At 43.6% G+C, this 13095-nt stretch overlaps 1 protein-coding gene and 1 long non-coding RNA gene across 3 annotated transcripts in view; one reads left to right on the top strand and one right to left on the bottom strand.

The window, feature by feature from the left end:
- BRINP1 (BMP/retinoic acid inducible neural specific 1) overlaps positions 1-13095 on the bottom strand; it is a 317655-nt gene that overhangs the window by 121967 nt on the left and 182593 nt on the right. The window lies entirely within an intron of this gene.
- On the top strand, positions 1264-3103 carry LOC143809229 (uncharacterized). The gene is made up of 4 exons (XR_013222160.1): positions 1264-1294; positions 1534-1615; positions 2490-2777; positions 2865-3103. It is a non-coding gene; the product is annotated as an uncharacterized LOC143809229 (long non-coding RNA).

Here is a 13095-nt window from a genome sequence, read left to right as displayed (position 1 = left end):
AATCAAGAATTTATACACTTGATTTGCATGACAAAAAAATTAGGCATATTACATCCTCTAATATCTCTTCAATCTCCCCCATGAACAGGAACACTGGGTTTAATTGAGCATGCCTGTGTTCTCTATGAGATGACAACTGCCAGATTCCACTGACAGCAGCTGATCTTCAGTAGCATTTAAGAGTCTTCATCTGAATGAGGTGCCTGTTACAGAGATCGCAGGATGTAGATAAGTTGCCATGTCAGTTGGGGGCATACTGAAAGCCCCTGTTGAACTATATTGGTTTACTAATGAAGCCAAGCCAAAAGCTAGGCTTCATAGGAGATCATTATTTTTCCCAAATGTTGCAATACCAAAATCAGTCTAGTGCATATCTCCTTGAGAGAATGACTAAACAAGTGAAAATAAATTGAAAAATATTTTAAAAATATTAAAAGGTAAAGAACACATAACCATTTTCTCAATTCAAAAATAAAGCAAAGGAAATTGGCTCAGACAGGAAAAGGTTAAATGAGAATAGCTCAAAACTGAGTTTCTTGTGGAAAAAGCTGGAGGTGTGGGTGTGGTCTAGTGTGTTCAGAAAGCAATTAGTCAAGATCAAAAGAATTTCTCAACCACTGGATGTTACAGTAAAGCAATTTAAATGTCTATTCCATTAGTCATAACTCTAAAGATTTGTCACTTTAAAAATGTTATTGTGCCATAAAGGTTGCTGAGGTCTAAAATAATAAACTCAACAGTTACTCATTCTAACCGGGTCCAGCACTGCCTCTACACTTCTGCTCTTGTCTTTGTTGATAAGCTTTAACGTTGGTGTCATTTCTGCACTGCTTTTAATCGCTGCAACCAATCACTGGCTGCAGCAATAAAGATCTCCCTGGCAGCTGAGCCCAGGAATTGGCTGTAGCTATTAAGAGCATTGTAGGCGTAATGTCACTGGAGCAGGAGATCAACAAAGACTGGAGTAGCAGGAGGAAGCAGTGCTGTACCTGGCAAAGATGAGAAACTAATTAATTGATAGAAGTTTGAAGACCTATTTATACCCCACTTTGTTGCATTGATCTCTGCTTTTAGTCAAATTTTTTTTTAAAGAGTTTGATATGAACATGAAATTTAGTCAAAGAATACTAGCACAGAGTGGAACAACTGCTGCTCCAGCAGTAGAATGGTCAAACAAACGTCCATCTCCTTTTACCTCCCTAACAACTGAGTTTATGGTTTTAGACCTCACTAACAAAGACTGGAGCAACAAAGACCGGAGTAGCTGCAGAGAGTAGCACTGGACAAGGAGAGTGTAAGTAACAGCTATATTTATTGTTTTAGTGTTTTAGACTTCTGCACTTAATGGGCATTATTCATTTTTCATATTTGATTATTGCATGGTATATAAAAGGTCAAAATGAAATATTTGCTCTGTAACTACTATTTTCACTGACTCATTGAAAATTGAAATTCAGAATAAAAAAAATCGATTGTATCAAAATATTCAAAATATTGTTTGATTAAATATAGGAATCTTTTGACTCTTTTCAGTTTCTGACTTCCTATAAACAGGATGAGAGCATCACCTGTCAAATGTTCCTTATAACTCTCAGATATACCTTCTTCTTCCTTGGTATGATCTCCCATGCATGCTCACAATTACTGTTTATATAAGTGCTATGTACAGAATCAATGTATTTCCATGAGATTTAGTTTCATACTATAATGACGCGCCACCTGAGTATAAGGAGGGACCTATCACAAGCAGGAGGCAGAGTAAACAGGCTGAAGCTTAATTTTGTAGGATACAGTGAGATAAGATTAAGAAATGAGGAAGTGCAAAGTAATTGGACCCTGCCCATGGTATCATGGGAAATATTCAAGCAGAATCATAGCAGGAGGAAAGTTAATTTTTTTCTTTAAGAATATGGTCCAGCATAATGAAACACATTCAATGATGATAACATGAACTTAGTGATGGTGGAATAAAGTCGATTCTGATTTATAAAGAGATAAACTGGGCTGCTCATCTGCTGTCTTTGGAAGACATCAATTCTCAGGTATTTATTCAAATGTGGTTATTATTCAGCGTGTGTCAAGCACTTCTTCAGGAAATAACCACATACCTTTACTATTTACTATGTGGTATTTCCTGAAGAAGTGCTTGACACTTTGAAAAGGTTTGAATCAATGCATGAGAATTGACGTCTTCCATAGACAACAGAGCTAGAGGTAGACACAAATTTTTTCTATCTCCGTGCTTGTTGGTTTTGCACCCATGGATCTGCAGCAGTTGTACAATGATTTAAAAATTCCTTTTAAGTCATAAATCAGACTAGTAGAATGTGATAAATAACTCCAATTGCATGTCAGATGAGACCCTATTAGCGTTACGTTCTCCCTAGTTTTTTTAGCTTGGGATCTTAGCATCTTGCAAAGTGAAAGTAAGAATGTTCTCCAGCTACACACACAGTGAACAGGAACTTTCTGGTTCTTTTTTTTATCAGTGCTTTACTGGCAAAAAAAACATCTGCCAGGAAGTCAGGAAGAAGCCGCTACCCTGACCAGCCAACCTGCCAAGAAATTTCAACACAATGATCTAGGGGCTAGCAGGTAGGTAAAAACATCAGTCATTTCTTTATCCAAGAACCCTTCAACTGTCTTCAGCCACCTCCTATGGAACCATATTGCCTTGAAGCTCAATGAAGTGGATGGAAGTGTGCTGGATACTTTTCACAACAGGTTCTGCAAGTAAACATTGATCGACCAAGCCTTCTCCAAATCTGCAATCCTAGGTATACAAGCATTCATGACCAGAATCTTCTGCAGATGTTTAATTGATGCAAAAGTGAGATAGAAAATATTTTTCTCTTTTTGTACAGCTACATAATCCAAGAGAGGAGAGTCAAGTGATGGTCTCAATGTAAAACGTTCATAACCAAAGCAAAGACAGTTCCATATTCCTGAAGAGCTCATGTACATTGGGGACAGAAACAACCCACATACTGAACAGTTACGGATTCTTTACTGACAAATGGCAAGCTGTTGTCTGACTCAAGAAGAATTAAACCTCAGAAGATGGTCTCTAGTAGCTATCTCAGACATTCACTTTGGGCTTCATATGGACCCACCCAGTATACTGATTTGCCTCATCTCTGGAAGAGATGTGACAAAATAGGACATGCAATGAAGGGCTGTAAGAATATAGGTGTTAGGGTTGGCGGATTGCACTAAATAAAAATAAATAATAAAGTGCAATCACAACCTGTGGTCCACCGTGCAGAGATGTATAACTGATGCTAGTGTGAACAATGGCAAAACGAAGCAGTGAGCGTTAACATTAATCATACTGCGTTTACTCCACACAGTATGAACAGATCACAAAAGTAGCCATCTCAGTTACTTCACTTAGAGTTACTGCACTCAATATGCTGAGTACTATACCCTGTTAAATGTCAAAGGAATGATAGCACGTGGGTTGCACCCGCTCTGCAACTAACCTGTGCCAATCACACACAAGAATGAAGCAGATGCTGAGCCAAAAGGAAGAACTAATGTGACGCTAGGTGCAAAATCCTGATGCTTTCCCTGAAAGGTGTAGATTGAGGGTTGAACTTGCTCTGTAACTCAGCTGTGCTAACCGCACACATGAAGAAAATAGATGCTAAGCCAAGGGGTAGCTACCCAGTCCTAACCCTACCTGCCAACCAAAGAACTCTCAGTGTATAGAGGGTCATGTGCAAACAGAGTTGTAGAGTGTCCACAAACACCACACATAAGTAATGCTAGCGAGCCCGCGTGCGCAGCTGAGAGCCTTTTAAACTCTAGGCTCCACCCCAGCCGGCCGAGACGTCACCCGTGGACCAATCCAGGGCTGACACATCACAAGAGCAGCTAGCTAGACCACCAATGAGATGACGCCACATCACTGACATGCTCAGTAAGGTGATCTCTGGACTTAGACTCCGGAGGGCAGGGCTGCACCAGAATATCACTGGTTCCCATAGACTTGGCTGGAGAGCTAGCAGTAACCAAGTGAATATCACGAGCCTGAGCAAGACATTGGGACCGACATCTATGCTGAGCAGCACCTGCCTCGGCCGGACCTAAATGGGAGACCACAGCATCAGGCAATGCTTGGGATCTATCCAGCGCAGTGGGAGAATCCCGGCACCTAACAAAAGGTAGCAAGCTCTGCCATCTGACAAGGTAAATGACCAAGACCCCATGCCCAGCACTTCCTCAGTCCATCTTCCCGGTGTATTCATGAGAGTTATGTTTGGATATAGCTTTGAACATGTGATTTCCTCTTCCTATCTTTTTTTCACATCGTCATTTATTTATCACAACTTGGTATGGTTTCTTTTGGGGCTTATTTGAGGATACAGGAATGTTAGAGTAGCATGGGGTATGATGCAAGGTGTATGGGCATCAGGGGCTGCATGGTGTGCTCTGCATGCAATTCATTACAAGCTGTTACTTAGCTTGCACTCTGTTTCAGAAAATCATAAATTTGTTTTTGACAAACATAGCAAATTACTTTAAATGAAAAAGTCGCAAAATTATATGTAATGAGAAAAGTCATGTAGAAGAATAAAGTTGAGGTGCAAGGGGTCGAGTAGTACAAGCAGTCAAAATATGGTGTTCAAACAATGGGACAATGGGAAATAGAAACATTGGTGGCACCATAAATGGGACAATATCAATGTCAAGGGGAAAACACCCATTAAAGTAAAGTGAGGATATGAGGATGAATCCCCTTACAGATTTACTATAGATGGCATGATAAGTGAAATGAAGAAATCATTTATCTAAAACAGATGATCGTGTTCAAGAAATAAGTGGGCAGATTGTTATGTCTCTTAAAATACCTGGAACAGAGATTTAATCGTTCCTATTGTATTATATGAGACATTGTTATAATTTAGTGTCGTAGCAAGTGGGATGCCAAGAAATTGTCAGACAGATGCCAATATAACTGCAGAGGGATTTTGTTCATACGTTCCTCCAATGGAAAGTCCAAGAAGTTAATTTTTAGGACGAATCATTAGGAAAAAATTCATTTTTGGCCATTCTGTTGCATTTGGCTATGTTGATTCTTATTTTGTTCCAAAGCTAAAGAAAAATCCCAAAGGCTAATGCTTCTAATCTGATGACAGAGTGAAAAAAACAAGTCTGAAAATGTGTGCGTAAGCAGGATGAGTCTTTTTACCAGCAGGGATTTGATTTCTTGACCAACTGTTTAGACAAGTGCCTGAATGAGAGCAGGAGAAAAATAGAATAGATATGGTTTTTTTCCATCAGTTTCATAAATTACTTTAAAAAAATAGATTTCAGAAATTCATAAAGTAACTCGATTACATAAAAAATTAATTTCAGGAAACCTTAGTGTGGTCTTCACTTTATGTGAAATGATTTTCTCTCGTGCTTTGACTGCCTCCTCTACTGAAATAAATAAAAATCCTTTAAATGGGTTGTTACAGTTGTAATGTTCGGATTCGGTTGTATTATGTTAAAACATAACAAACCATGCTGTGCTCACCATCCCTGATTCCACCGTTGGTGTCTGGCATTGGCTGTGGCACTGATGTCACATCCACAGACAATCAGTGAATTCAGCAGCTCTGATGGGGATTTTGTGTCCACATGGGTAAAGTTGGTGTGCTTACTGATTTACCACCACCTTATGGATGTGATGGTAGTGACCCAGCTAATGTCAGACACTGGGAGCAGTGATGGAGACTCAACACTGTACCCAAAGAGGGTGGATACAGGATGGCTTCATATATTTTAAATAGAGTTGAGCAAATTTTTCAATATTCGGTACAGATTACATTGCCGGCGAATATTGTTTTTGCAATATTTGCCGAACGTAGCCAAACGTCATTGGAGTCAATAGGAATAGAAATTAGCAAATATGTTCAGAAACGATCATCAAACATAAATTTGGCACAAATAGGGTACCAATATGGCATGAATATGGAAAATTCGGATTTGGCAATCATTTCCGAACATATTCGCTCAACTCTAGTTTTAACAAACTGCAGCCAGAATGATACCAAAACCTAAGAGTTGCGTGCACAACACTAAAAAAGTGAGAGGAAAGGGTATTTCTAAAAACTATGAGAGGAGAGGCGAGAATAATATGCAGACTCAGACGGGAAGGTGTCCTTCCATAAAGAGATGAGCAGATCAGGCAAACTTTGAATTAATCTCTTTGCCCAGATTTTCCCAGGAAATTTGATTTGCAGAGAAATTATGCTCTGCAAATGTAATGTCCCTCATTATGTTTTGGAGTCTCTCCAGACTCCAGAGCATAACAAATGTTAGATATAAAAAAATTAAAAAATCCTTATACTTACGTTCCTGCTCATTTCTACTTTCCTTCTGTTCCTCACCACCACTCATTCGGTCATCGCTGAATCATCTTATCACCGATGCTTGAACTGAAAAGGTCATGACTAGAGTTGAACGACTTTTACTTTTTTCGGATCGAGTCGGGTTTCGCGAAACCCGACTTTGTCAAAAGTCGGGTCGGGTGAAATCGGCTGATTATTGTGAAAAGTCGGGGGCCGACTGAAACACGAAACCCAATGCAAGTCAATGGGGAATCAAAGTCGGCAGTGAGTGGAGGACAGGAAAACACCTACAGTGCCCATTTTAATGCCAAAAACATCAATTCTTATTACTTAAGCTTGTCAATCTTAATTTACTTTATAATAATAGTTAGGCACTGAAAACTGGGGGTCTTTTGGCTAAAGTTGTGGGGGGGGTAGGGCTGGCTCAAGATTTTCGTGGGCCCAGGAAACGCGGAATACATCACGGCGGTGGAACAGGGAGAGGTAAGTATTTAAACTTTGCAAGTGCTGTGATCCTGAGCAAGCAGGGGGGGCCCACTCATTCGTAGGAAGGTGCAGATGAAAGTGCAGGTTCCTTCATCATGTGGGGGGGCATACTCATTGGCGACGTCACTGGCACAGGGCCCCTCATAGTATGGCGGTGTGTTTGACGGTGGGTGGTGCCTCCCACTGGCAGAGACACTTTTGTGTACTATGAGGGGCCCTGTGCCAGTGATGTCGCCAATGAGTATGCCCCCCCACCTGATGAAGGAACCTGCACTTTCATCTGCACCTTCCTCTTTGTCCCCGTGTAAGGTGGTATAGTATGCGGGAAGGGGAACCTGACTTTCAGCAGGGTCAGATTCTGACTGTGTAGAGTGCAAGGGGAATGTAGTGGTCTGGTTCAATGTACCAGCAGACTCATCTAGCAGTGGCTGGGCAATGGGCAGGATGAGGAGAAAACACAGTTAGTAGGCCCAAATAATAAAGTGGGCTAAATGCAGTTCAAATGTGGTAACAGGACTAAACAGGTGGCATTGCTTTGTTCAGTGGAGGAAAACTGTAATGAGTGGCAGACACAGTTAGTAGGCCCAAAAAACAAAGAAGGCTAAATGCAGTTCAAATGTGGTAACAGGACTAAACAGGCGGCATTGCTTTGTTCAGTGGAGGACAACTGTAATGAGTGGCAGACACAGTTAGTAGGCCCAAATAATAAAGTAGGCTAAATGCAGTTCAAATTTGGTAACAGGACTAAACAGGCGGCATTGCTTTGTTCAGTGGAGGAAAACTGTAATGAGTGGCAGACACAGTTAGTAGGCCCAAATAATAAAGTGGGCTAAATGCAGTTCAAAAGTGGTAACAGGACTAAACAGGCAGCATTGCTTTGTTCAGTGGAGGAAATCTGTAATGAGTAATGAGTGGCAGACACAGTTAGTAGGCCCAAATAATAAAGTAGGCTAAATGAAGTTCAAATGTGGTAACAGGACTAAACAGGCGACATTTCTTTGTTCAGTGGAGGAAAACTGTAATGAGTGGCAGACACAGTTAGTAGGCCCAAAAAATAAAGTAGGCTAAATGTAGTTCAAATGTGGTAACAGGACTAAACAGGTGGCATTGCTTTGTTCAGTGGAGGAAATCTGTAATGAGTGGCAGACACAGTTAGTAGGCCCAAAAAACAAAGTAGGCTAAATGCAGTTCAAATGTGGTAACAGGACTAAACAGGCGGCATTGCTTTGTTCAGTGGAGGACAACTGTAATGAGTGGCAGACACAGTTAGTAGGCCCAAATAATAAAGTAGGCTAAATGCAGTTCAAATTTGGTAACAGGACTAAACAGGCGGCATTGCTTTGTTCAGTGGAGGAAAACTGGAATGAGTGGCAGACACAGTTAGTAGGCCCAAATAATAAAGTAGGCTAAATGCAGTTCAAATGTGGTAACAGGACTAAACAGGCGGCATTGCTTTGTTCAGTGGAGGAAATCTGTAATGAGTAATGAGTGGCAGACACAGTTAGTAGGCCCAAATAATAAAGTAGGCTAAATGCAGTTCAAATGTGGTAACAGGACTAAACAGGCGGCATTGCTTTGTTCAGTGGAGGAAAACTGTAATGAGTGGCAGACACAGTTAGTAGGCCCAAAAAATAAAGTAGGCTAAATGCAGTTCAAATGTGGTAACAGGACTAAACAGGTGGCATTGCTTTGTTCAGTGGAGGAAATCTGTAATGAGTGGCAGACACAGTTAGTAGGCCCAAATAATAAAGTAGGCTAAATGCAGATCAAATGTGGTAACATGACTAAACAGGCGGCATTGCTTTGTTCAGTGGAGGAAAACTGTAATGAGTGGCAGACACAGTTAGTAGGCCCAAATAATAAAGTGGGCTAACTGTCTGCCAAAAAATTGTTCATAACTAAACAGGTGGCATAGCTAGGAACAGGGGTGGGCTCCTCTACAGAGTAGCAGACAGTGGTAGTAGGCGCAAAGTATTAACTGGTCTAAATGGAGGCCAGGGCCCCTGTATATTTTAACTATCATGCATCATTTCAACAAATTTGTATTGGCAGTGCCATTGAAGGATTAAACAGCACAAACTACACAGTGGTGGAGCAGGGAGAGGTAAGTATTGCAAGTGGTAGGGCACTGTTTAAGCTGGGGGGAACACTCTCTCGTGGGCGGCGGTACTGGCACAGGGCCCCTCATATTACGACGGTGTGTCTGATGTTGGTTGTGCACCACCACCGTCAGAGACACTTCATTGTACTATGAGGGACCCTGTGCCAGTGCCGTCGCCCAAGAGTGGGCCCACCCACCTGTCCAGGCAAACGGCACTCGCACGGGTGCTTGTACCAGGTGGTGACCATGGCCCTGTGGGGGGAGTCAGCCTATTTAGGGAGGTATAAAAATGGCCTATGGTGGACATTCAGCAGCTGCAAATGGAGGAATTGGAGAAGTCAGTAAGAGGAGGCCAAAAGCAAGACATTTTTCAGGCAAGCTACGTGTCAGCAGGGGAAGGTGGGGCAAAATAATTTGAAATCCATGATTGGTTAATTTTAATGAAGGTTAGATCATCAACATTTTGGGTAGCCAGACGTGTCCTTTTTTCGGTCAGTATTGAACCAGCAGCACTGAAGACTCTTTCTGATAGCACACTAGCAGCAGGGCAAGCAAGCTCCTGTAATGCATATTCTGCCAATTCAGGCCAGATGTCTATTTTAGATGCCCAGTAATCAAAGGGGAATGACCTGTGAGGGAGAACATCGATAAGGGAGGAAAAGTAGTTCGTAACCATACTGGACAAATGCTGTCTCCTGTCACTTTGAATCGATGCAGCAGTACCTGTCGTGTCAGCGGTCATTGCGAAATCACTCCACAACCTGGTCATAAAACCCATCTGTCCAATGCCACTTTGGATTTGTGCACCTCTAACACCTCTGCCATGTTGCCCCCTACGGCTCGAGTGAGAACCATCACCGCCGCTGTGTGCTGGGAATGCCTGAACCAAACGGTCTACAAGAGTTGCTTGTTTGGTAGCCAATATTTGCTCAAGGTTCTCATGTGGCATGATATTTTGTAATTTTCCTTTATATCGTGGATCCAGGAGGCAGGCCAACTAGTAATCGTCATCGGTCATCATTTTGATAATGTGGGGGTCCCTTTTTAGGATACGCAAGGCATACTCAGCCATGTGGGCCAATGTTCCAGGTGTCAATTCACTGCTTGTGCTGGGTTGAGGAGCACTTTCTTGCAAATCAACATCACTTGTGTCCCGCAAAAACCCTGTACCTGACCTTGCAACGCCACCAGTTTCTATTGCCCCCTGAGAAGCATCCTCCTCCCATAAATATTCATCCCATCATCCTCCTCCTCCTCTTCGTCTGCCACCTCGTCCAGGATAGTTCCCTGAGCTGAGAATTGCTGACTGTCATCAAGGCTTCCCTCCTCTTCGGCTGCAGATGCCTGCTCCTTAATGTGCGTCAAACTTTGCATCAGCAGACGCATTAGTGGGATACTCATGCTTATGATGGCGTCGTCTGCACTTACCAGCCGTGTGCATTCCTCAAAACACTGAAGGACTTGACAGAGGTCTTGTAGCTTCGACCACTGCACACCAGACAACTCCATGTCTGCCATCCAAGTGCCTGCTCGTGTATGTGTATCCTCCCACAAATAAATTACAGCACACCTCTGTTCGCACAGCCTCTGAAGCATGTGCAGTGTGGAGTTCCACCTTGTTGCAACGTCGATTATTAGGCAGTGCTGGGGAACATTCAGCGATCGCTGATGGTTCAGCATACAGCTGGAGTGTATGGGCGACCGGCGGATGTGCGAGCAAAGTCTTTGCACCTTCAGGAGCAGGGCTGGTAACCCCGGATAATTTTTCAGGAAGCACTGCACCACCAGGTTCAAGGTGTGAGCCAGGCAAGGTATGTGTTTCAGTTCTGAAAGGGCTATGGCAGCCATAAAATTCCTTCCGTTATCACTGACTACCTTGCCTGCCTCAAGATGTACACTGCCCAGCCATGACTGAGTTTCTTGTTGCAAGTACTCGGCCAGTACTTCTGCGGTGTGCCTGTTGTCGCCCAAACACTTCATTTGTAGCAGCCTGCTGATGCTTACCACTAGCTGTTCGATAATGGGACACCTCGTGTGCAATACTGGCAGCTGCGGATGGAGTGGTCGTGCGACTGCACTCTGTGGACGAGCTTTCGCTTCTGGAGGAGGAGGAGGAGGAGGGGTGGTGAACGCCTACAGCCAATTGTTTCCTAGACCGTGGGCTAGGCAGAACTGTCCCACTATGGCTGTCCCCAGTGGACCCTGCATCCACATTAACCCCGTGCGCTGTGATGGACATGTAACGTCCCTGGCCATGCCTACTGGTCCATGCATCTGTTGTGAGGTGCACCTTTCCACTGACTGATTGCCTCAGTGCATGGACAATGTGGTCTTTGACATGCTGGTGGAGGGCTGGGATGGCTTTTCTCGCAAAGAAGTGTCGACTGGGTAGGTCATAGCGTGGTACTGCGTAGGCCATCAGGGCTTTGAAAGCTTCGCTTTCAACCAACCGGTAGGGCATCATCTCTAACAAGATTAGTCTAGCAATGTGGGCGTTCAAACCCTGCGTACGCGGATGAGAGGATGAGTACTTTCTTTTCCTAACGAGAGTCTCTTGCTGGACTGGAGAGCTGCATATGGTGGAACTAGCGGTGGTGGTGGTGGTGGACATGGCGGATTGAGAGAGGGTTGGTGATGGTATTCTTGATGTTGGCCTACATACAGTGTTTCCTACCAATAACCTTGTGATTCCCTGACTGCTTTGGCCTTGCGACGATACCTCCACATTTGCTGCTGGTGGTGTCCTAACCGGTGGGCTTACAGTGAGGGAAGCAATGTAGCGTTGCTGACTACCTTCATTCTGAGCAAGTGCACCAACGGTACGTGACGTTTGGTAGTTAGTCCAGGCTTGCAAGTGCATGCTGGTTAAATGTCTACGCATGCACGTTGTATTTAAATTTTGAAGATTCTTCCCTCTGCTAAAGGTCTTTGCGCATTTCTTACAGATAACTTTTGACTGATCATTCGGATCTTGGTTAAAAAATTGCCACACTGCACTCTTCCTACTATCGAGTACCTTTTCAGGCATTGCACGCTGTGCTACTTTCACCGGATGGCCACGCGGTCCTAAAACTGTTTTTGTTTTTGACAAACATTTTTGGCCTGATACGGGCCTGCCAGATGACAGCTGTTGCGATGTAGATGGCTGCTGCAGATCATCCTCCTCCGCTTCTGAGCTACTGGCAGAGGCACCCTCTTCCCCCAATGGCTGCCAATCTGGGTCAAAAACTGGGTCATCTATCACTTCCTCTTCAATGTCATGTGCACCTTCCTCTGTGTCACCGTGTAAGGTGCTATAGCGTTCAGGATGGGGCACCATAGTCTCATCAGGGTCAGATTCTGGCTCAGTACACTGCGAGGACAATGAAGTGATCTGAGTCATTGGAACAGCATAATAATCTAGCTGTGGCTGTGCATCAGTACACTCCATGTCCGATCCATCTTGTAATGGGCAGTTTCCCTTTCTAACCCAGGCACGGTATGTGTAAAGAGCTCCATGGAGTAATCTGTGCTGTCGCCTGACGCATCCTTCACTTTTGGTTTGGGTGAAGGACACAAGGAAACATCTTGTTCCTGACCGGGAGCATCCACTGACGACTCGCTGCTTTTATATTGTGAACTTTCTGAAGAGGAGGCGAAAGAGCTAGAGGTTGAGTCAGCAAGGAAAGCCAAAACTTTTTCCTGCTGCTCCAGCTTTAAAAGCGGTTTTCCTACTCCAAGATAAGGGAGCCTTCGAGGCCTTGTGCAGGCAGACGATGACGCTGGCTCAACACCTGCAGCCTTAGGTGCTATTTTGCTTTTCCCATTACCAGCAGATGCTCCACCACCACCATCAGTACCAGCTGGCAACGACCGCCCACGGCCTCTTCCACCAGACTTCCTCATTTTTGGGAAAATGTTCCAAAATAACAACCGTTATATGGTACTGTAAAACAAGGTAGAAGGTGTATATAAACTTGTTGAGAATTTAAATCTCCCTTTTTATTTTGGCGAGATTAAACGAAAACTCAGGCCCAGTGTATAACACAACACAATGTAAGTGGCAGAACGTGGCTGGCTGATATACGACAAACTAACAGAACTGACGTATATCCACGTTGTGACAATTTGAAACACCTTTTTTGGGGGGAGACTGCACCACAACTCAGGCCCAGTGTATAACACAAC

This window comes from Ranitomeya variabilis, chromosome 2, assembly GCF_051348905.1.
Source record: "Ranitomeya variabilis isolate aRanVar5 chromosome 2, aRanVar5.hap1, whole genome shotgun sequence".
Lineage (NCBI taxonomy): Eukaryota > Metazoa > Chordata > Amphibia > Anura > Dendrobatidae > Ranitomeya > Ranitomeya variabilis.
The sequence above is the reverse complement of the archived record's forward strand: the minus strand, read 5'-3'. Positions and strand labels throughout refer to the sequence as shown.